The 21,197-nt window shown below is 40.0% G+C and overlaps 1 protein-coding gene across 2 annotated transcripts in view; it reads left to right on the plus strand.

Annotated features, from left to right (window-relative positions):
• Nucleotides 1–21,197, plus strand: part of CRACD (capping protein inhibiting regulator of actin dynamics) — a 276,923-nt gene that overhangs the window by 129,794 nt on the left and 125,932 nt on the right. For both annotated transcript variants that reach the window (XM_061420229.1, XM_061420234.1), the window contains exon 2: nucleotides 18,518–18,665. The gene's annotated coding sequence lies outside the window, so the exon portion shown is untranslated. The remainder of the gene's footprint in view (nucleotides 1–18,517; nucleotides 18,666–21,197) is intronic.

The following is a 21,197-nucleotide window of genomic DNA, read 5'->3' on the forward strand; positions in this document are numbered from 1 at the left end:
ATAGGCAAAACACTCTCTGACATACATCACAGCAGGATCCTCTATGACCCACCTCCCAGAATATTGGAAATAAAAGCAAAAATAAACAAATGGGACCTAATTAAACTTAAAAGCTTCTGCACAACAAAGGAAACTATAAACAAGGTGAAAAGACAGCCTTCAGAATGGGAGAAAATAATAGCAAATGAAGCAACAGACAAACAACTAATCTCGAAAATATACAAGCAACTCCTACAGCTCAATTCCAGAAAAATAAATGACCCAATCAAAAAATGGGCCAAAGAACTAAATAGACATTTCTCCAAAGAAGACATACAGATGGCTAACAAACACATGAAAAGATGCTCAACATCACTCATTATCAGAGAAATGCAAATCAAAACCACTATGAGGTACCATTTCACGCCAGTCAGAATGGCTGTGATCCAAAAGTCTACAAGCAATAAATGCTGGAGAGGGTGTGGAGAAAAGGGAACCCGCTTACACTGTTGGCGGGAATGCAAACTAGTACAGCCACTATGGAGAATAGTGTGGAGATTCCTTAAAAAACTGGAAATAGAACTGCCTTATGATCCAGCAATCCCACTGCTGGGCATACACACTGAGGAAACCAGAAGGGAAAGAGACGTGTGTACCCCAGTGTTCATCGCAGCACTGTTTATAATAGCCAGGACATGGAAGCAACCTAGATGCCCATCAGCAGATGAATGGATAAGAAAGCTATGGTACATATACACAATGGAGTATTACTCAGCCATTAAAAAGAATACATTTGAATCAGTTCTAATGAGGTGGATGAAACTGGAGCCTATTATACAGAGTGAAGTAAGCCAGAAAGAAAAACACCAATACAGTATACTAACGCATATATATGGAATTTAGAAAGATGGTAACAATAACCCTGTATATGAGACAGCAAAAGAGACACTGATGTATAGAACAGTCTTTTGGACTCTGTGGGAGAGGGAGAGGGTGGGATGATTTGGGAGAATGGCATTGAAATACGTATAATATCATATATGGAACGAGTCACCAGTCCAGGTTCGATGCACGATACTGGATGCTTGGGGCTGGTGCACTGGGACGACCCAGAGGGAGGGTATGGGGAGGGAGGAGGGGGAGGGTTCAGGATGGGGAACACATGTATACCTGTGGCAGATTCATTTTGATATATGGCAAAACCAATACAATATTGTAAAGTTAAATAAAATAAAATTAAAAAAAATAAAAAGAAAATGCAGTCATTTTAAGCCAAAAAAAAAAAAAACTCTACCTTTGATACCTGGTGAACAGGTGAACCAGTTCTTGATCCCATATTATGTCTGTCCTCTCATGCCTGAACCCTAAAATTTCCTGTAAGAATATAGGAAATAAATAGCCATTTATTCTCCAACCAAATATCAGAAGATGCAGTTTATTCCCTAAAATGTGCTTTTGAACAGTTACCTTTTAGAAGCTGCAAATAAAGAAACAGATTAGTTTACTCATCTGTATTTCAAACAACCAGCAGAGGTATTTATCTGGTGAGGTACTTTCCTGCAAAGAATTAAATAAATTCAGGGTGTGATGCTTAGATTCTGTTTATACTTTCACCAAGTAGCAGAACAGAACACCTTCTTTTTCCCTGTTCTTTCTCCTCCACCTTCTAATAGAATAAGCTCCTGACACCAGCTTTATAAACAGAAGACTTCATCAGTTGGCTTGACACTGCCTATCACATGCGTTCTGCTTTGAGTGAACTAATGCTTTGTGGTAGACTCCAGTTAGCCTTGACGATGGTGGGCTCCCTGTTGGGGGATATGTGTGTGCTCTAGCTCTGTTGGAAATGGTCATCATGAGTCACAGTGGTAGAGGGAATGTAAAGTGGAAGTCCAGGGAAAACGAAGGGTTTTTCTCTGATGCTTGTTGAAACTAGGGGAGGCTTAGAGTTGAGACTCACCCTGGATGTTTGTGGGATGCAGGAACATTGATTTGTCCAGAGCAGGCAATTTGTGATGGGGGATGGTAGATGTTAGGTAATAGAAACTGGAGTGGATAGGTTAAGTGGGGCCAGGTTTTGGGGTGAGGGGTCTTGAATGCCAGACTCAGCTAGAAATTTATTCTGAAATAAATAATGGGGAGTCATTGCATGTTTGGGAGTAACAATGCAAGCAGATTTTCCTGAATTAATCTGACAGTAATGTTTAGAGCAGAGCAGAGAGAGACTGACTGAATAATGGGATAATGAGCAAGTCAGGCTTGAGTAGATGACAGCCTGGATTAATGGAGAACAGATTAAAGAGGCATCAGGGAAGGAAACCAATAAGATTTAAAAAGAAAACTAATCAGGCATGGAGAATGACAGAAATGAAAAAGTAAAATTACAGGTGTTAGAAAAACTGTGTAATATTTTCTTCGCTTTGAAGATTTATCAGTGGAGGGGGAAATGTATGTAGAGGATTAAAAGCAATCGGGAAGACAGTTTTCAAGGAGCCTAAAGAAACAGACAAATTCAAATAGTGGTGTCCAGTTGGCAGCATCGTATACTAGCAGCTGTGGACTGGAGGGTGGTGAGCGTTGAGACGCGTGTGAATTGAGCAGAGACTTGTTTGGGACTCAGGGGTCACTGTGCGGTTTGAGTAGAACGGTGAGAACAGGAGTGGTTTGGGGGGTGGTTAAAACAATGCTGAGATAAATAAAGGATACAGTCCACTTGCCTCTGAAGTTAACAGTGAAAGGAAGACTATTAATTAAAGTTAATAGTAACAGCAACCTTACAGGTCACTAAAACTTGTAGTTTAGCCACCTGTTTTCTGTGCAGAGGAATTCTAGAAAATTATAAGATGTGGGAGGTGGAAAAGGGTGGATTCCAACCCTTGAGCCTGACTTTTATACATGGAGCATCTGTGACAATGTTTTCATGTGCTGATGGCTTTAGATTGTCCTTATTTATAGCTTTTGTACCTGTGAATTCCCAGTTCTGTTGGGTAAGGCGAGAGATGAAGGAGCAGAATTTCTGTTCTCCTCCTGCTACTGCATGGAGATGGCGGAGAAAGGGAAGGAGGTCACTGATACCCTTTGTTTGAACTTCACAATATAATTTCACATCTAGTGAAGACTGGATTGTGGCTCTCCTGGCCTGAAGTTCAGATTATTCCTACTGCCCCCTGCTGTCAGGGTGGGGGCCTTACAGGAGGAAAAGGAGGAAGTATCACTACTCAGGACCTGCTGTCTGCTGAGAGCCATTTGGTGTCTCGGGTTTTCTTCCGGTTGCTGTTGATAACGGGCTGAGAAGACACTGCTGCAGGTGACTGTGCTGCATCTGCCAGCAAAGCTGAAGCCACTCAAAAAACCTAATTCTACCCGGCCAGAACCAGCAGCACAGTTACCAGTCTGGGCAGAAATCTTCCAAGATATTCATTCAGCTGCTGTTTCTGTTACAATCTGCTCTCAAGTGGCAGGTCATAGGCATCCTGACTTGAAGAAGTAAATGAATCCTGGAGTTGTGGTCTGACACCCTGCCTTACTGACTGCTGGATGAGAGCTTGAAATGCAGGAAAGTGATTCTTACCACTTGGTTTTTGGGGGGCAGACCCCACAGCCAGTTAGGGGCTGTGAAACAGTCTATGCATGGCCTGGAAGAAGGAAAATTTCCACTTTCCAGTTTGTTCAAAGGAGTTTACCTGGAGATACATACTCTGGCTCCAGTGAAGGATCACAGGCAGTCCCTGGAGTATGGTATCAAACATACTTGGACCTCATTATTGCTGATTTTGTTCTTGTGTCTGAAAACACCCAGGTGTAGGAATTTGCAAACTGGTCACATTTCATGGGTTCTCTAAGCTTCCCCCTGAGAATGTGAGAAAGGAAGTGAATAGAGGTGGGTTGAGGGTTGAAACCTAAGTTTTCAACTTGGGATGAAAGAGGAGTTGTAGGGACTTACTTGGCGGTCCAGTGGTGAAGACTTCTCACTTCCACTGCACCTGGTATAGGTTTGATTCCTGGTCAGGAAAGATCTTGCATGCCGTGGCCAAAAAACCCCCCAAAAGATGTAAATTTCTATCTCCACAGTAAGTGAGCTTCCATGAAACTAGTTCCAGTCAGTTAAAACCTTGCTTGGGGATCATGAAATTTATTTGGAGCTTCACCAAACCCCTTTTGTCTAAATGGGAAGAAATTTAAGAGAAGAAAACCAGATATCAGACTTGGAACCATACCTGCAGTCAGTCCTCATTATTCTTGGATTCTCTATTTGACAGTTTGCCTACAAGTTAAAATTTATTTATAACCCTAAATCAGTACTTGTGACACTTTAGTCGTCCTTTGCAGACATACACAGAGTGGCAAAAAAATTTGAGTTGTCCAACATACACATTCCCAGCCAAGGTCAGACAAGGCAGTGTTCGGCCTTACTGTTCCTGCTCTCATTGTGTAAACAAGTGTCCTTTTCACAGTCTATTTATTGCTGTGTTTTCTCATATTTGTGGGGTTTTTGATGGTGGTGGAGGTGATTTTGCTACTTAACCCAGCATGATGCCAATGTGCTATATTCAGTATTACTGAAATGCAGGAAGACTGTAATGTGCTTTATGGAGAAATGTGTGTGTTCAGTTCAGTTCAGTCTCTCAGTCGTGTCTGACTCTTTGCCACCCCATGAATCACAACACGCCAGGCCTCCCTGTCCATCACCAACTCCTGGAGTTCACTCAAACTCACATCCATTGAGTCGGTGATGCTATCCAGCCATCTCATCCTCTGTCGTCCCCTTCTCCTCCTGCCCCCAATCCCTCCCAGCATCTTTTCCAATGAGTCAGCTCTTCGCATGAGGTGGCCAAAGTCCTGGAGTTTCAGCTTTAGCATCATTCCCTCCAAAGAACGCCCAGGGCTGTTCTCCTTCAGAATGGACTGGTTGGATCTCCTTGCAGTCCAAGGGACTCTCAAGAGTCTTCTCCAACACCACAATTCAAAAGCATCAATTCTTCGGCACTCAGCTTTCTTCACAGTCCAACTCTCATATCCATACATGACCACTGGAAAAACCATAGCCTTAGGTAAACTTAATTCAGTCATGAGTTGTAGGCTATTGGCCTGAGTTTAATGTTAATGAATCAATGTATACTAAATAAGGTATCTTTAAACAGAAACCCACCTAAAATGATGCACTGTATTGATTGCTGAACATGTTACGAACAGGGCTCTCAGGAACCTAACCCTATATTTCTGCTAGGAGCAGTGGTTTGCTGCTGCTGCTAAGTCACATCAGTCCTGTCCAACTCTGTGCGACCCCATAGACGGCAGCCCACCAGGCTCCCCCGTCCCTGGGATTCTCCAGGCAAGAACACTGGAGTGGGTTGCCATTTCCTTCTCCAATGCATGGAAGTGAAAAGTGAAAGTGAAGTTGTTCAGTTGTGTCCGACTCCTAGCGACCCCATGGACTGCAGCCCACCAGGCTCCTCCATCCATGGGATTTTCCAGGCAAGAGTACTGGAGTGGGGTGCTATTGCCTTCTCCAAGGAGGAGTGGTTTAGTGTTCATTAATTCAGTGTCCATGTTAAGTTTATAGAAAACACCTACTATGATAAGCAGCTATACATAAAGTGAGTGCCTCCTTTAGAATAAGCAACATTTCACTCATAAGGTTGGGTTAATGTTGTATAGTAAATGCCATCTCAAGTGACTCATGAAAATGATAAAAACATCATAAATCTGGAGTGAGTCTTCAAAGGACTGAGGAGCAGGGGTTGCCTTTGCTGGTCAATGCTTGGATCCTTGGGTGCTGGAAGGAGGGGGGATTCTTTAAGAGAGAGGATGAGCTCATTTCAGCATCTGGTGGGTTATGAGAGGCCTTCTAGACAGTACTGCTCAGTGATTATTTAAACCTAGCTCTCAGTTATCACTAACAGATAAAGAGTTAAGAGAAAGCAGATATTTTTAAGGACTGCCTTTGTTGCTGCTATTGTCTACTTTCACTGTTTTCCTGGGGAAATTGATATTAATAATTCTTCTTGATCCCTGTTGCCCAGAAAATGGCTTTGCAGCTTGACTGGTGTGTGTGTGTTTGTATGTATGTTTGCTTTTAGAGTGTGACTGAGAAAGATGTTGTGTTTGTTTTTTAGTCTTGTTGTAGCAAACTTGAACCAAAATTTAAAGAAAGGGATAAGTATTTTAATTTATTAGAATTTATTTTCTTTTTATTTGAATTTATTTTAGAACATTAAATACTGTGAACCGTTTACTTACAGCCTCTTGATGTCCTGATAATTTTGAAAGCAAAGATTCTGGATACTTTTTTTCTATCCTTTTATGATAATCGTATTGGGCAGACTAACTTCCAGGATACTTTGGGAAAGCATATACAGTAACAAAGACCCTAGTCTTTAGATGCCTTACCTCTTCCTTAAATCCAGGAAAGCATTACCTTCTTGATTGCGAGAGTGGAGATTGAGAGAAGGATATGCACCATGTGATACGGGTGGTGGAGGTGGTAGGGGTCATGGTAGGTGGTGATGGGAAGAATGATGGTGGTGGATGTGAGTGTTTTGTGTAGCCCACACATGGATGTATGTGCTAGGTGCCCTTTGTGGTATTTGCCCAAATACTGGTACCTTCAATTCCTTATTCTTTGTGAATTACAAATCACTGGCCTCCATTCTCCAGGAATGACTCCCTGGCACCCATTTTTACACACTGTAACTCTGTCTTTCAGATTATAGCAAATTATACTGGATCCCAGTTGGACCCAATCAGAGTCCACTGGAATTAAGAGGTTTTAACCTTAATCTGGGCTGTACTATTAAACAGAAGAGATCTAAAGTATGTGGCATGACTGGTCTTCTGCCTGCTGAATAGACACAATACCAGGAAAAAAATGACCCTGTAGAGAGAAAAACAGATAGTAGAAACAAAGAGAGAAGCAGATATGAGAAATGATCGGTAGGTTCAAGTTTTCTGCAGCCAGTCTGTATATTTATTCCAAAAATTCTGTGTAAATTTGTGAGTATAATTATAATAGATTTTAATTACAATAATTACAGTTTTTTTGCTCAAGCTTGCCTAAGTCAGTTTCTGTTACATGCAACTAAATGAATCCTGACAAATACAATATGATACTATATTATCTTAAAGTTCCTCCCAGTACTTTTATTCTTAAAAGTTGTAGATGAAGATCTCCTCCAAGATTATTAATATTAGATTGCTATCAGTGTTTTATCCTGTTAAGAGTTTAGACACAGTAAGAAAAGTGGAAGAGAAGTATTATTTCAAGCATTACCTTTCTGGGGAAGCATTTCCAATTCACCCTGAGTTAGGTGCCCTCATTGTGAGTTTCCATGGCACAGTGTTGCCGGATAAAATGCAGGAGACCTCAATATTGCATGGGACATACCTATACTAAAAATTATTTATTGTTTATCTGAAGTTCAAATTTAACTGGGCATCCTGCATTTTACCTGGCAGCCCTAGATCCATGCAGAGGGGTCCAGAATCAGGAGGTGTGCATGAGAAATTACCAGAAATTAGGTGTTGCAGCAGCAGCAGGTGTTGCTGGAACATAAACTTTGTAGAGTTGGAATCATTTTGGTGGTAGTGAGAGCCAAAGGTGTAAAGGAGGACAGAGGCCAAGTCATTCTTGCTCAGTCACTAAGTTGTGTCCAGTGCTTTACAACCCCATGGACTACAGCATGCCAGGCTCCTCTGTCCTCCATTAACTCCTGGAGTTTGCTCAAATTCATGTCCATTGAGTCAGTGATGCTGTCTAACCATCTCATCCTCTGCTGCTTCTTCTTTTGCCTTCAGTCTTTCCCAGCATCAAGGTCTTTTCCAGTGAGGTGACTCTTGGCATCAGGTGGCCAAAGTTTGGGAGCTTCAGCTTCACCATCAGTCCATCCAGTGAATATTCAGGGTTGATTTCCTTCAGGATTGACTGGTTTGATCTCCTTGCAGTCCATGGGACTCTCAAGAGTCTTCTCCAACACCACAGTTTGAAAGCATCAGCTCTTTGGTGCTTAACCTAGTTTATGGTCCACATCCATACCTGACTACTGGAAAAACCATAGCTTTGACTGTATGGACCTTGTTGGCAAAGTAATGTTTCTGCTTTTTAATACACTGTCTAGGTTTGTCATAGCTTTCCTTTGAAGGAGAAAATGTCTTCTAACTTTATGACTGCAGTTACCATCCACAGTGATTTTTGGAGCCCAGGAAAATAAACCTATCACTGTTTCCACTTTTCCCCATCTATTTGCTCTGAAGTGCTGGGACCAGATGCCGTGATCTTAGTTTTTTGAATGTTGATGTTTCAAGCCAGCTTTTTCACTCTTCCTCTTTCACTCTTATCAAGAGGCTCTTTAGTTCCTCTTTGCTTTCTACCATGAGGGTGGGATCATCTGCATATCTGAGGTTATTGGTATTTTTCCCAGCAATCTTGATTTCAGCTTGTACTCTATGCAGCCTGGCATTTCACATGATGTATTCTACATATAAATTAAATAAACAAGATGACAATGTACAGCCTTGACCTACTCTTTTCCCAGTTTTGAACCAGTCCGTTGTTCTGTGTCTGATTCGAGCTATTGCTTCTTGACCTGCATACAGGTTTCTCAAAGGCAGGTAAGGTGGTCGGGTATTCCCATCATTTGAAGAATTTTCCACAGTTTGTTGTGATCCATACAATCATAGGCTTTCGTGTAGTCAGTAAAGCAGAAGTAGATGTTTTATTGATTAACATTTCAGAAAAATTCCCTTTGCTTTGTGAGAGCACAGTAATTGAATATATATCATTTTTTGCTTTGTTTTGATGTAACCCTGTGTGATACATTTAATGATGTGGTTGTAAGTTCATTTTATTTTGGTAATTGAGTTTTAATAGCCAAAAAAGGTAATTCATAAAGAGGAATTGATCCAAATAGAAGAATGACATCATTGGCTGCACTTAGTAAATCAAAATATATATTTTTTCCATTGCATTCACCAACAATGCCAAAGTTTTTGTTTCAGTTCAGCTAGTAATTGTTATTTTTCCCACTCAATCATCCTTACAAAGCATATTACATTTTTATATTTCTAAGAAGGAGTTCAAAATTCATTAAAATTCATTCGGAAGATTTAGAAAATGCTGTTTCCAAGTTTTTAAAGTGTGCAGATATGAAGATTTCTATAAACTCCTTATTCTTTCCGCATCAGGTATTCACATATTCAAGTGTTATTGCTAGGCATTGTTACAGATCTTGGAGCTAGAACACTGAACACAAAACAGACAGAATTCCTCCCCTCATTCAGTGAGAAAGGGAGATGGACAATAACAGATAAGCACGTGTAATTAAAATTTGTTAGATGATGATAAACGTTAAAGAAAAAAGCAAAGCAATGAAAGGGAATGTGAAGTGTTGGGAATAGTTACTGTTTTAGATGGGGACCAGGGAAGGCCACATGGGAAAGTGATATTTCAGTAAAAATCTGAAGGAGGTAAGGGAGGATATCTGGGGAAATATTCCCCAGGCAAAGGGAGCAGCCAGTGCAAAACCCAAGACCACGTGTGCCTGGCCTCTTTGAGGCATAGGTCCATCGGGGCTGGAGGTGGGTGTGATGGTCCAATCATGTAGGGACTTTGTAGACCATTGTAGGGAATTTGGCTTTTACTCAGAGACATGTGAGAAACCGTCAGACGGTTTTGAGCAGAAGAGTGAGGGTGACTCGCTGCTGGGGGCAGTGGTGTAGTGAAGGAATTGGGGAAGTATACACAGGCAGGTCAACACGACGCTGCTGCTGTAATCTAGGAGTGAGACGATAGTAGTCAGGACTAGCCTGGGAGCATCAGAGCTGATAAGAGTGGTTGTGGTCCTGATGTTTTTTTTTTTTTTTGGATTGATGTATTTTAAAAGTGTTACCAGTTAGCTGTCAGAAGAGAAAAATTAGGTTTGGAACAATTGTGGGAAGTGTGAGAAAGAGGATTCAATGATGACTCCTAAAGGTGATGACTTCCATCATTTTCGTCAACAACAAAAATCACCTGATGGAAAACTCTCCAAACACCCATTTTCAAAATATTCTTTTCAGAGTCAGTTTCCTTGAAAAGTAATTATTTACCACTCATTATTAAAGCCTCAACTGTATCAGAAAATTAAATGACAACTAGCTTATAACCTGGATCACTGTTTAGAAAAATTTTTGGAAAGATAAAAAGAATAAGCATATTCTCTTTTTGTTTCTTCACCAAAAGCATATCTTTTGAAGCCAACAGTTGACAGTTGCTTTCACTGGAGCAGTCAGGATATTTTAGATCACATGTTTACTTGTAAAAGAACAAGTATAAGTCAAATTGATATTTGACAAGTCTTGGTGTGATGGTGTGAAATAAGCAAGAAACCACTGTGTAGTATAAAAGATTTTCATGCTCAGTTCCATGTTATGACGAGATTGCACAATGATTCTACTAAATTAACAATGCCAGTGACATTCTGTAGCACTTGGTGTTTTTCTGGAGTCAACTTCTTTTCTGTAATAGCTTGCCTCTGAATGATGCAATGAATGCCTTTCACAGCTGGTGTTATCTTTTCCTGGACTCGTTTCTTTACTCCATCAATTTGTACAGGCTCTTCATAAAACAGTTGTTTTTTTTAAAATTCAAGAAGTCATTTATTATTAGAATGTATATTTCTTCTGCCTTTCTTTCTTTAGTGGCTCACTAAAAAATAGTTCTTTATAGATTTCATCATTGAGACAGTGTTTTCTGTATTTTCATCAATAGTATGATCCATTTTGCATATCAAGTAATTTAAAAATATTTCCTCAAATTTTCACCAACATTTTAACTATTGACTAAGAAATGAATTAGGTTTATTGCCAATTTTTCATCTGTGCATTAATTATCAGAAAGTTATTAATACTGTTGGTTGATTTTTGTGTATCATTTATGAAATCATTTTATACAGAGGGAGGGAGAACAAATATTTCACAGATGATGTGTGACTTATCTTTTGTTTGAACATAATTATTACTAATATTGAGTATCATAGTGCCTTAGTATCAGGGGAAAATAGATTTGTATTCACGTTTTGTAGACTTAATTGTAAAATGTCTTGCTAATCACACTGGCTTTATATTGTTGTTCATTGCCTTTTTAAGGCACTTAGAATGAAGTTCATTCTTAATGATCATGGATGTAAAGCAGTGTTTGAAATGCTCGTATTGACGGTTTCACATCTTGGAAGCTGAGGTTTCTTCAGGCCACCGTTGTTTTAACTTCACAGAGTTGCTGACAGAGAGCTCATCTTAGAAATTCTGGAACCTCCTTGTGTTTATTTCTGTTTTTCTCTATTTGTTTCTCTGTAAGGAATGAACACAGAAGTCTTACAGGCAAAATAGACCCTGTGTCTTTGGGACCAACAATAGGAAATAAGACTTAATCAGTGTGAAATCAGTGTGGTAGGGAGAAGATTTTTAGGTCATAGGGAGGGGGTGAAAGGCTTTGACTCTGCTTTTTGAGGACCAGCTGAAGGTTTAGTGTTACTAATCTTTTTCAAAGAACCGACTTTTTGCCTTTGTTGATTTTTCTCTACTCTTAATTGTTTTCTGTCTAGTTCATTAATTTTTTTTCTTATTGTTTATTTCCTCTTTCTTTCCTTGGATTTATTTCTTTGTTCTTTTTCTAATTCTTTGATATGGATATATAAATGATTGATTTCTAACCTTCTTTTAAAATATAGCTTAGCTTCACTTCACTAGTTTTTATTTGTCATCATTTTTTATTGCTTTAGTTAAATTTTTTCTAATTACTCTTGTGATTTCTTCTTTGACCTGTGCTATTTAATGTGTACTGCTTCATTTCCAAACATTTGAGAATTCTCTCGTTAGCATTTTTGTGTTGATTTCTAGCTTAATTGAAAACATGCTATTGTTGTTCAGAAGCTCAGTCACGTCCAACTCTTTGCAACCCCATGGACTGCAACACACCAGGCTTCCCTGTCCTTCACCATCTCATGCAGCTTGCTAAAACTCAAGTCTGTTGAGTCGGTGATGCCATCCAACCATCTCTTCCTCTGTCGTCCCCTTCTCCTCCTTCCTTCAGTCTTTCCCAGCATCAGGGTCTTTTCTAAAGAGTCAGCTCTTTGCATCAAGTGTTCAAAGTATTGGAGCTTCAGCTTCAGCATCGGTCCTTCCAATGAATATTCAGGATTTATTTCCTTTAGGATGGACTAAAGAAAACATGAAACATTGAAAACACGCTATAATATATGTCAGGCTTCCCAGGTAGTTCAAATGGTAAAGAATCTGCCTGCATCCCCTGGAGAAGGGCATGGCAAACCACGCCAGTATTCTTGCCTGGAGAATTCCATGGACAAAGGAGCCTGGTGGGCTCCACTCCACAGTGTCACAATGAGTCGGACACGTGTCACAAGTGTGTCACAAGTGAGTGACTACTACTTTCACTTTAATATATGTCAGTTAATCTTCAACGAATGTATTATGACAGTTTAATGAGAAAAAGAAAGTCTTTTCAACAAATGCTGTGGGAATAAGTTGGGGGAAAATGAACCACATACTCCTTCCTTAGACCACAAACAAAAATTATTTTGAGATAGGTCATAGGCATAAACATAAAGCTAAAACTGTAAAACTTCTTGGAAAAAAAGTAGGTGAATATCTTTTAAACCTTGAAGCGGGGAAAGATTTCTTAAAGGATGCCAAAAGCACTAATGTAAAGAAAAAATGATAAATTAGGATTTATCAGCATTAAAAACTTGTGCTCATCAAAAGACTATTAGAAATTGAAGAGGCAAACCACAGGCTCAGAGAAAATATAAACAATACATGTGTCTGACAAAAGACTGGCATCGATATAAATTGAACTCCTATAAGTAATTTTAAAAAACCACTCAGTACCATTTTGTTTCAGCTCTTAAAATAGGTGAATAAAAAGATGCAATTTCAGGCTTAAAAAAAAAAATCACAATTTGAAAATAATGGACTAAAGACTTGAACAGACACTGTGCAGAAAGATATGCAAAAAACTATAATTAGCCACCAAAGAAATGCATATCACGACCTCACACTGGAATGGCACAAACTAAAAGTCTGCTGACACCAAATGTTGATGAGTCTGTGTAAACTGGAACTCTCATGTGTTACTGATGGGAGTATAAAATGATACAGCTATTTGGGGAAAATGCTTGGCAGTTTCTTATAAGGTTACATTCACCAGTTCTATAACCTAGCATGTCCACTCCTAGGTATTTACCCAACAGGAATGAAAATATTTATTCGTAAAGAGACAGGTAAGAATATAATAGCTTTAGTCATAGTAGCCTCAAAATGGAAACAGCCAAATACCCATTTATGAGGGAATATATTAAAAAGTTATGATATTTTCACACAGTGGACTTATTGCTTAGCAATAAAGAAGGGTGAACTATTGATACACTCAACAGTGTAGATGAATCTCAAGACATTCTGCTGAGTAAATAAAGCCAGTACATACTATATGTTTTTCTGGAACTCTCTTGCTTTTTCAATGATCCAGTGGATGTTGGCAATTTGATCTCTGGTTCCTCTGCCTTTTCTAAAACCAGCTTGAACATCTGGAAGTTCACGGTTCATGTATTGCTGAGGCCTGGCTTGGAGAATTTTGAGCATTACTTTACTAGCGTGTGAGATGAGTGCAATTGTGCAGTAGTTTGAGCCTTCTTTGGCATTGCCTTTCTTTGGGATTGGAATGAAAACTGACCTTTTCCAGTCCTGTGGCCACTGCTGAGTTTGCCAAATTTGCTGGCATATGAGTGCAGCACTTTCACAGCATCATCTTCAGGATTTGGAATAGCTCAACTGGAATTCCATCATCTTCAGTAGCTTTATTCGTAGTAATGCTTCCTAAGGCCCACTTGACTTCACATTCCAGGATGTCTGGCTCTAGGTGAGTGATCACACCGTTGTGATTATCTGGGTTGTGAAGATCTTTTTTGTACAGTTCTTCTATGTATTCTTGTCACCTCTTCTTAATATCTTCTGCTTCTGTTAGGTCCATACCATTTCTGTCTTTTATCGAGCCCATCTTTGCATGAAATGTTCCCTTGGTATCTCTAATTTTCTTGAAGAGATCTCTATAGTCTTTCCCATTCTATTGTTTTCCTCTATTTCTTTGCATTGATTGCTGAAGAAGGCTTTCTTATCTTTCCTTGCTATTCTTTGGAACTCTGCATTCAAATGGGTATATCTTTCCTTTTCTCCTTTGCTTTTCACTTCTCTTTTCACAGCTATTTGTAAGGCCTCCTCAGACAGCCATTTTGCCTTTTTTGCATTTCTTTTTCTTGGGGATGGTCTTGATCCCTGTCTCCTGTACAACGTCATGAACCTCCGTCCATAGTTCGTCAGGCACTCTATCTATCAGATCCAGTCCCTTAAATCTATTTCTCACTTCCACTGTATAATCATAAGGGATTTGATTTAGGTCATACTTGAATGGTCTAGTGGTTTTCCCCACTTTCTTCCATTTAAGTCTGAATTTGACAATAAGGAGTTCATGATCTGAGCCACAGTCAGTTCCTGGTCTTGTTTTTGCTGACTGTAGAGAGCTCCATCTTTGGCTGCAAGGAATATAATCAATCTGATTTCGGTGTCATCCATCTGGTGATGTCTATGTGTAGAGTCTTCTCTTGTGTTGTTGTAAGAGGGTGTGTTTGCTATGACCAGTGTGTTCTCTTGGCAAAACTCTATTAGCCTTTGCCCTGCTTCATTCTGTACTCCAAGGCCAAATTTGCCTGTTACTCCAGGTGTTTCTTGACTTTCTACTTTTGTATTCCAGTCCCCTATAATGAAAAGGACATCTTTTTTGCTTTATTGACTATGCCAAAGCCTTTGACTGTGTGGATCACAATAAACTGTGGAAAATTCTGAAAGAGATGGGAATACCAGACCACCTGACCTGCCTATTGAGAAACCTGTATGCAGGTCAGGAAGCAACTAGAACTGGACATGGAACAATAGATTGGTTCCAAATAGGTAAAGGAGTATGTCAAGGCTTATCTTGTCACCCTGCTTATTTAACTTATATGCAGAGTACATCATGAGAAATTCTGGGTTGGAAGAAGCACAAGCTGGAGTCAAGGTTGCCAGGAAAAATATCAATAACCTCAGATATGCAGATGACACCACCCTTATGGCATAAAGTGAAGAAGAACTAAAGAGCCTCTTGATGAACGTGAAAGGGGAGAGTGAAAAAGTTGGCTTAAAGCTCAACGTTCAGAAAATTAAGATCATGGCATCTGGTCCCATCACTTCATGGGAAATAGATGGGGAAACAGTGGAAACAGTGGCTGACTTTATTTTTGGGGCTCCAAAATCACTGCAGATGGTGATTGCAGCCATGAAATTAAAAGACGCTTGCTCCTTGGAAGGAAAGTTATGTCCAACTTAGAATATTAAAAAGCAGAGACATTACTTCTTCAACAAAGGTCCATCTAGTCAAAGCTATGGTTTTTCCAGTAGTCATGTATGGATGTGAGAGTTGGACTATAAAGAAAGGTGAGTGCTGAAGGATTGATGCTTTTGAACTGTGGTGTTGGAGAAGACTCTTGAGAGTCCCTTGGACTGCAAGGAGATCCAACCAGTCCATCCTAAAGGAGGTCAGCCCTGGGTATTCATTGGAAGGACTGATGTTGAAGCTGAAACTCCAATACTTTGGCCACCTGATGCAAAGAGCTAACTCATTGGAAAAGACCCTGATGCTGGGAAAGATTGAGGGCAGGAGGAGAAGGGGAGAACAGAGGATGAGATGGTTGGATGGCATCACTGACTCAATGGACATGAGTTTGAGTGAACTCTGGGGGTTGGTGATGGACAGGGAGGCCTGGCATGCTGTAATTCGTGTGGTCTCAAAGAGTCGGACACGACTGAGTGACTGAACTAACTAACTAACTGACATACCATATGAGCCCATTTTTGTTTTTTAAAGCTCTAAAACAGGCAAAAGTAATCTCTGGTAATAGCAATGAGAACAGTGCTTGCCTTTGGGATGTGGAGATTGATTAAAAGTCACCTGAGGGAACTTTCTGGAATGATGGAAAGCCTCTGTATTTTTATTTTGTTATTGCACAATTTGATTTCTTTGTCAAAATGTATCAAACTATACACTTAAAACCAGTGTTTTACTGAATGTAAATTTTACTTTAACTTAAAAATGATATTATTTTTGTAGTTTCCTGTGAATCTATTTTACTTCAAAATAATAGGTTCAGAAAAGTACTCTATCGTTTCCATTTGTTGAAATTTCTTGAAACTTTTGTGATCCACATGTGGTTAATTTCCATAAACGTTAATGTGTGTTCTTTAAGCACTATGTAATCACAGTTGTTGAGTGCAGTTTTCACTGTCTCTTTTTTTCTTGAAAGAGAAATTGTTGCCTAGTAATTGTTGAATGAATGTAGGACTTTATGTATAAGCTTCCGTGATACATAATGGCTCAGTGGGTAAAGAATCCACTTGCAATGCAGAAGACACAGGAGACTCTGGTTTGATCCCTGGGTGGGGAAGATCCCCTCGAGGAGGAAATGGCAATCCACTCCAGTATTCTTGCCTGGAAAATTCCATGGACAGAGGAGCCTGGCAGGCTGCAGTCCTTAGGGTTGCCAAGAGTCAGACATGACTGGGTGACTAAGTATCCACATGTATAAAAAGTCATAGATGCTATGGATGATGGTATCTTTCTCCAAAGGCTTACATTTGCTTCTGATAGGCAGTTGGAGTAACACAGACCTCTTTAATCTAATGAGGGACTGAACTGATTGAAGGCTTCAGTTGTATTTTTAAGGCCTTCATTCTAGGATGTAGCCCTTCGCAGCTGCTGCTGCTGCTGCTGTCTCTTCAGTCGTGTCCGACTCTGTGCGACCCCATAGACAGCAGCCTACCAGGCTCCTCCGTCCGTGGGATACTCCAGGCAAGAGCACTGGAATGGGGTGCCATTGCCCTCTCCGAAGCTGTAGCCCTTTAAAGCATCCTAACTGAAAGCGTGGGATATTGACCTGGACTTTTCCTTTATCAGTGGGCCCTGAACTCTACTTTTCATTCCTCCAACATCATTGAACTATCAAATGCGCTGTTTAACTCCCCAGCCTCTTAGCTGCTGTTTTCTGCTTGGTTTACATTGTCTATCAATAAGCAAATGCATAGAGAGAAAGAATGTGGAACTTGCTTCTCTGGACTTCCCTTTACTTTGGGGTCTCCTCAACTTTGTCAGCCTATTAAAAGGTCTCCTCACTTCATGTTGTCTATAAGCAGCTGCTTGGCTTCTCAGCAGTTTTGTCTTGCGCCTCTTAAAGATCAGTAGATTTCAAGGGCTTCCCTGGTCGCTCAGTGGTAAAGAATCCTCCAGCCAATGCAGAAGACACAGGTTTGATCCCTGATCCAGGAATACCCCACATGCTCCAGGGCGGCTAAGCTCATGTGCCACAACTATTGAGCCTGTGCTCTAGAGCCAGGAGCCTCAACTGTTGAGCCCATGTGCCTCAGCTACTGAAGCCCACATGCTCTAGAGCCTGTGCTCTGCAGCAAGAGTAGCCCTTGCTCACTGCAACTAGAGAATTAGCCAGCAACGAAGACCCAGCACTAAATAATAAGTAAAATAAATGAATAAGTAAAAAAAAAAACCAGTAGATTTCTTCAGAGGAAAAGTAGTACCTCATTTTTATTTCCCTTCTCCCTAAGTTCTTGCCCTCCCATGTCCTGTCTGCCTTGGTAGTACTCCAGTACCTTCCAATAGCCTTTAAAAATAATTCTGTCTAGCTTTTCTAGCTGTTTCAATGAAAGTTGGTCTGATTCAAGCTTTCCCTCTTAGCCATAACTGGGAATCCTTCTCTAAGCCCACACTGTGAACTCCTCCCAGTGGCCATTGTCATCCTGAGAATTGAAGCAATTTCTTTCTGTGTCATTGCCCCAGAATGTTGTCTTCTTTTCCTGGGGTTTGTGAAGGGCATATATAAACCTGGAGTTGTTCCTGAACATTTCCCACCTCCTTTCCAGTCAACATCTCCAGTCATTAAGTCATTTCCCTTCCAGTGTATTTAAAGGGATTGTGTGTGCCCTACTCACAGGGAGCCCATTAACCTAGTTAACGCTGCAGTTGGTACTTGAATAAAAAGGTGCCCTCATTATTTCTAGGGAAGGAAATAGTCTAATGATTACTGCCTTCACGAGACTGAATTTGTGTCTTCTAGCTCCTTGAATTTTAGCTGAATTACCATGAAAAATAAACATGAGAATTCTGTGTATAAGAAGGATGGGAGCCTCAGTATTCATGAACATGATCCTTTCAGCCTCTTCGAAAGTGGAAACAGTTTATAATAAGTGCTTTTAAGGCCTTAGAATAAATTTAGGCTAAAGAATGCAAATTTAATATCACTAAACCTAATTGGAAATCTCAAGAAAAAAAAACAAGCAATAAAAAAACCTCTTTTGTAATGACTTTTGCCAGGGAATGGAAAAGAGATTCATTTTAAAGATGTCTTCAGAGAGAACTGAAGATATAAAGCTCATGATTTTCTTTTTTCAACAGGTCACAAGAGCAGTGATTCCCAGGCTTTCTCAACAATGTACCCTATTTCTGGGCACACTTACCACTGAGGATAAATTCTTCTTTTTACAAGAAGAAAATTTTGGAGAAGAGCTATCTACAAGGAAAGGACGTATAGCTATTCAGAGAGGTAAGTGATTTGTTTAGAGGATGGGGAAAGAAGTAGCTCACAAAGAAAATACTAAAGAATATTTCATTTATTGTGAGTGGGACTTGACATGGATGGTATGCATTTCACTAAATATCAAGTAAAAAGATCCTTGTCATTGATGGTCTTCTAATTCTAGATTTAATTATCAGTTCTTTTACTCACCATCTGTGTAAATTTGGACAAGTCATTTAAATTCTCAGAGCTCCAGTTCTTTTATCTGTAAGAAAAAATTTCATATGAAAATGCTTTGCCAATGGGAGAGTATAATATAAAACTAAAACTGTTATTGTTTATTGTTAATTACTATTATCTGCTGCTGTTATAAAATTCTATGGAATAAGTTAGCGGCCCTGTGACTCATGGTACATTTGGTCTGTTGAGCTTGGTACTGTAAACTGAGGGCTTTGTCCTGAGTGCCTGGAATGGAAGGCATTTCACACCTGCCCCCCAGTAAAAACAGCATCTGCTGGTATCTGTCACCTACTTTTAGAAACTTGGAGGAAAGGGTGGAAGTTAAAGACAAGATCAAAGATGAGAAAATAACTACCTGTATTATTTGTTACAACAAGCATTATATTCAGTGTTGTTTAACGCATACACCAAGCCTTGGAAAGTGGGTGTTATACCTCCCATGACATTTTTTCTCAAGATCCAGGATTCCTTAGGGAATCGCTTAAAAGCAGATAAAAACCATTTTGTTTTATAATGATTGGGGAGATATTGGATGGAAGGAACTTGAAGTTCTTAATTTTTTCTAATGTTTTTGATGACATGTACAGTTTCTATAATGACAAAGTGCCTAATTAAAAATAAATAATGGATTAACAAAATCTTTGTTGAGCATGTCTTATGAATTAGGTACTATTCTAGGTGCTAATTCCCATCATGAATGAAACAGGTGAAGATCCCTGCCCTCATGGAGCCTATTCTAGCATGGAGAGAAACAAATAATAAATAATGTACACAATAGAGAAATAAATTAAAAGTAATCAGGATATTAGAAGCCAGTAAGAATATGGAAAAAAGAAAAAGCAGAGCCAGGTAAGGGGAAGTGGAAATATGCTGGGTGGGTAGGAAAATAGATTTTGGGGTTAAGTGAGGTGGAGGAAAGACAGGAATTCTGGGATTAGCCCTGGTGTGTTCCAAGTGGAGAAGGAGCTAATACGAAGCTCCTGACAAGGGAACATGGTGATGTCCCAGACATTGCCAGGAGGCCTGTGAGCTAGAGTAGAGTGGGTGGGAGAGAGAGTAGCAATGTCAGCTCTAGAGGAAATAATGTCATTTCCTCGGTTTAGGTACATAAGAAAAGTTACCTTGTCTTCTTCTTGTCTCTCTGGTTTATTCTAAGTCTTTCCTCTGCAATTAAAATACACACACGCACAATAAGTAAACTGTACCTCCACCACTGTATCAGTTTCCGAGTGTTGCTATAACAAAAGACCACAAACGGGTGGCTTAAAACAACAGAAATTTATTGTCTTTTGGTTCTGCGAAAGTTCCAAATGAAGGTAGGGTCATGCTCCCTCCCATGGGATGGGAGGGTGTCATGGTGGTGGCAGTCACTGGCTGGCGTTCCTTGGCCTGAACTGCATCACTCCAGTCTCTGCCTCTGTAGGCATGTGACATACTCCCTAAATGTTTGCGTCTTCCCTTGGTGGTCCTTTCTTTTTAAGGAATCCAGACATTAAGAGTCTAACCCATGAGTCTACAGTCTCTGGGATCCAATGCCTGATGATCTGAGGCAGAGCTGATACAATGATACTACTAGAAATAAAGTACACAATAAATGAAATGTGCTTGAGTCAATCCTGAAACCATCCCCCCCACCCACCATGGTTCATGGAAAAGTTGTCTTCTATGAAACCAGTCCCTGGTGCCAGAAAGACTGGGTACCGCTCTAGTATGACGCCATCTTAACTATGACATCAGCAATCACCCTATTACCAAATAAGTCCACATTCTGAGGTACTGGGGGTTAGGAATTCAATACATGCTTTGGGGGGACACATTCAACCATAACAGCACCTTAAATAATATGTAATACTCATTATTATTCCCATCTTGCAAATAGAGAAACAGGCTCAGAAAGCTTAAATGACTTGGCCAAGGTCAGAGCCAGTAAGCAGAAGAGCCTGGTCAGTGCTATTTTTATTATGGACATATCAGTGGTTTTATCAGTGCGATTTTACCATGCTGTGACAGTGACGTAAGGATGGAGATGACAGAGCACTGCGCAGGTCGAGGGCAGCAATTACACACATACGCACATTGTGGTCCTCATCCCTACTGCTTAACCCTAAGATAGCTCACAATTAATACTCTACCTCAGCATTCCTGTCAACGGGAAAATAGGTGCCCCTCCATAGCCCACTCCCCATTTTGCATTTCATTCCATAGCATGATAAACATAGGAAACAGATGCTTTTTCCCTCCTTCAGGATTTTTTCCCAGGAAAATATTGTTACAATTTCTGTGGCACGTAGAACATTTTGTGACAGGACCGCATGTTTT

This window comes from Bos javanicus, chromosome 6, assembly GCF_032452875.1.
Source record: "Bos javanicus breed banteng chromosome 6, ARS-OSU_banteng_1.0, whole genome shotgun sequence".
NCBI classification, from domain to species: domain Eukaryota; kingdom Metazoa; phylum Chordata; class Mammalia; order Artiodactyla; family Bovidae; genus Bos; species Bos javanicus.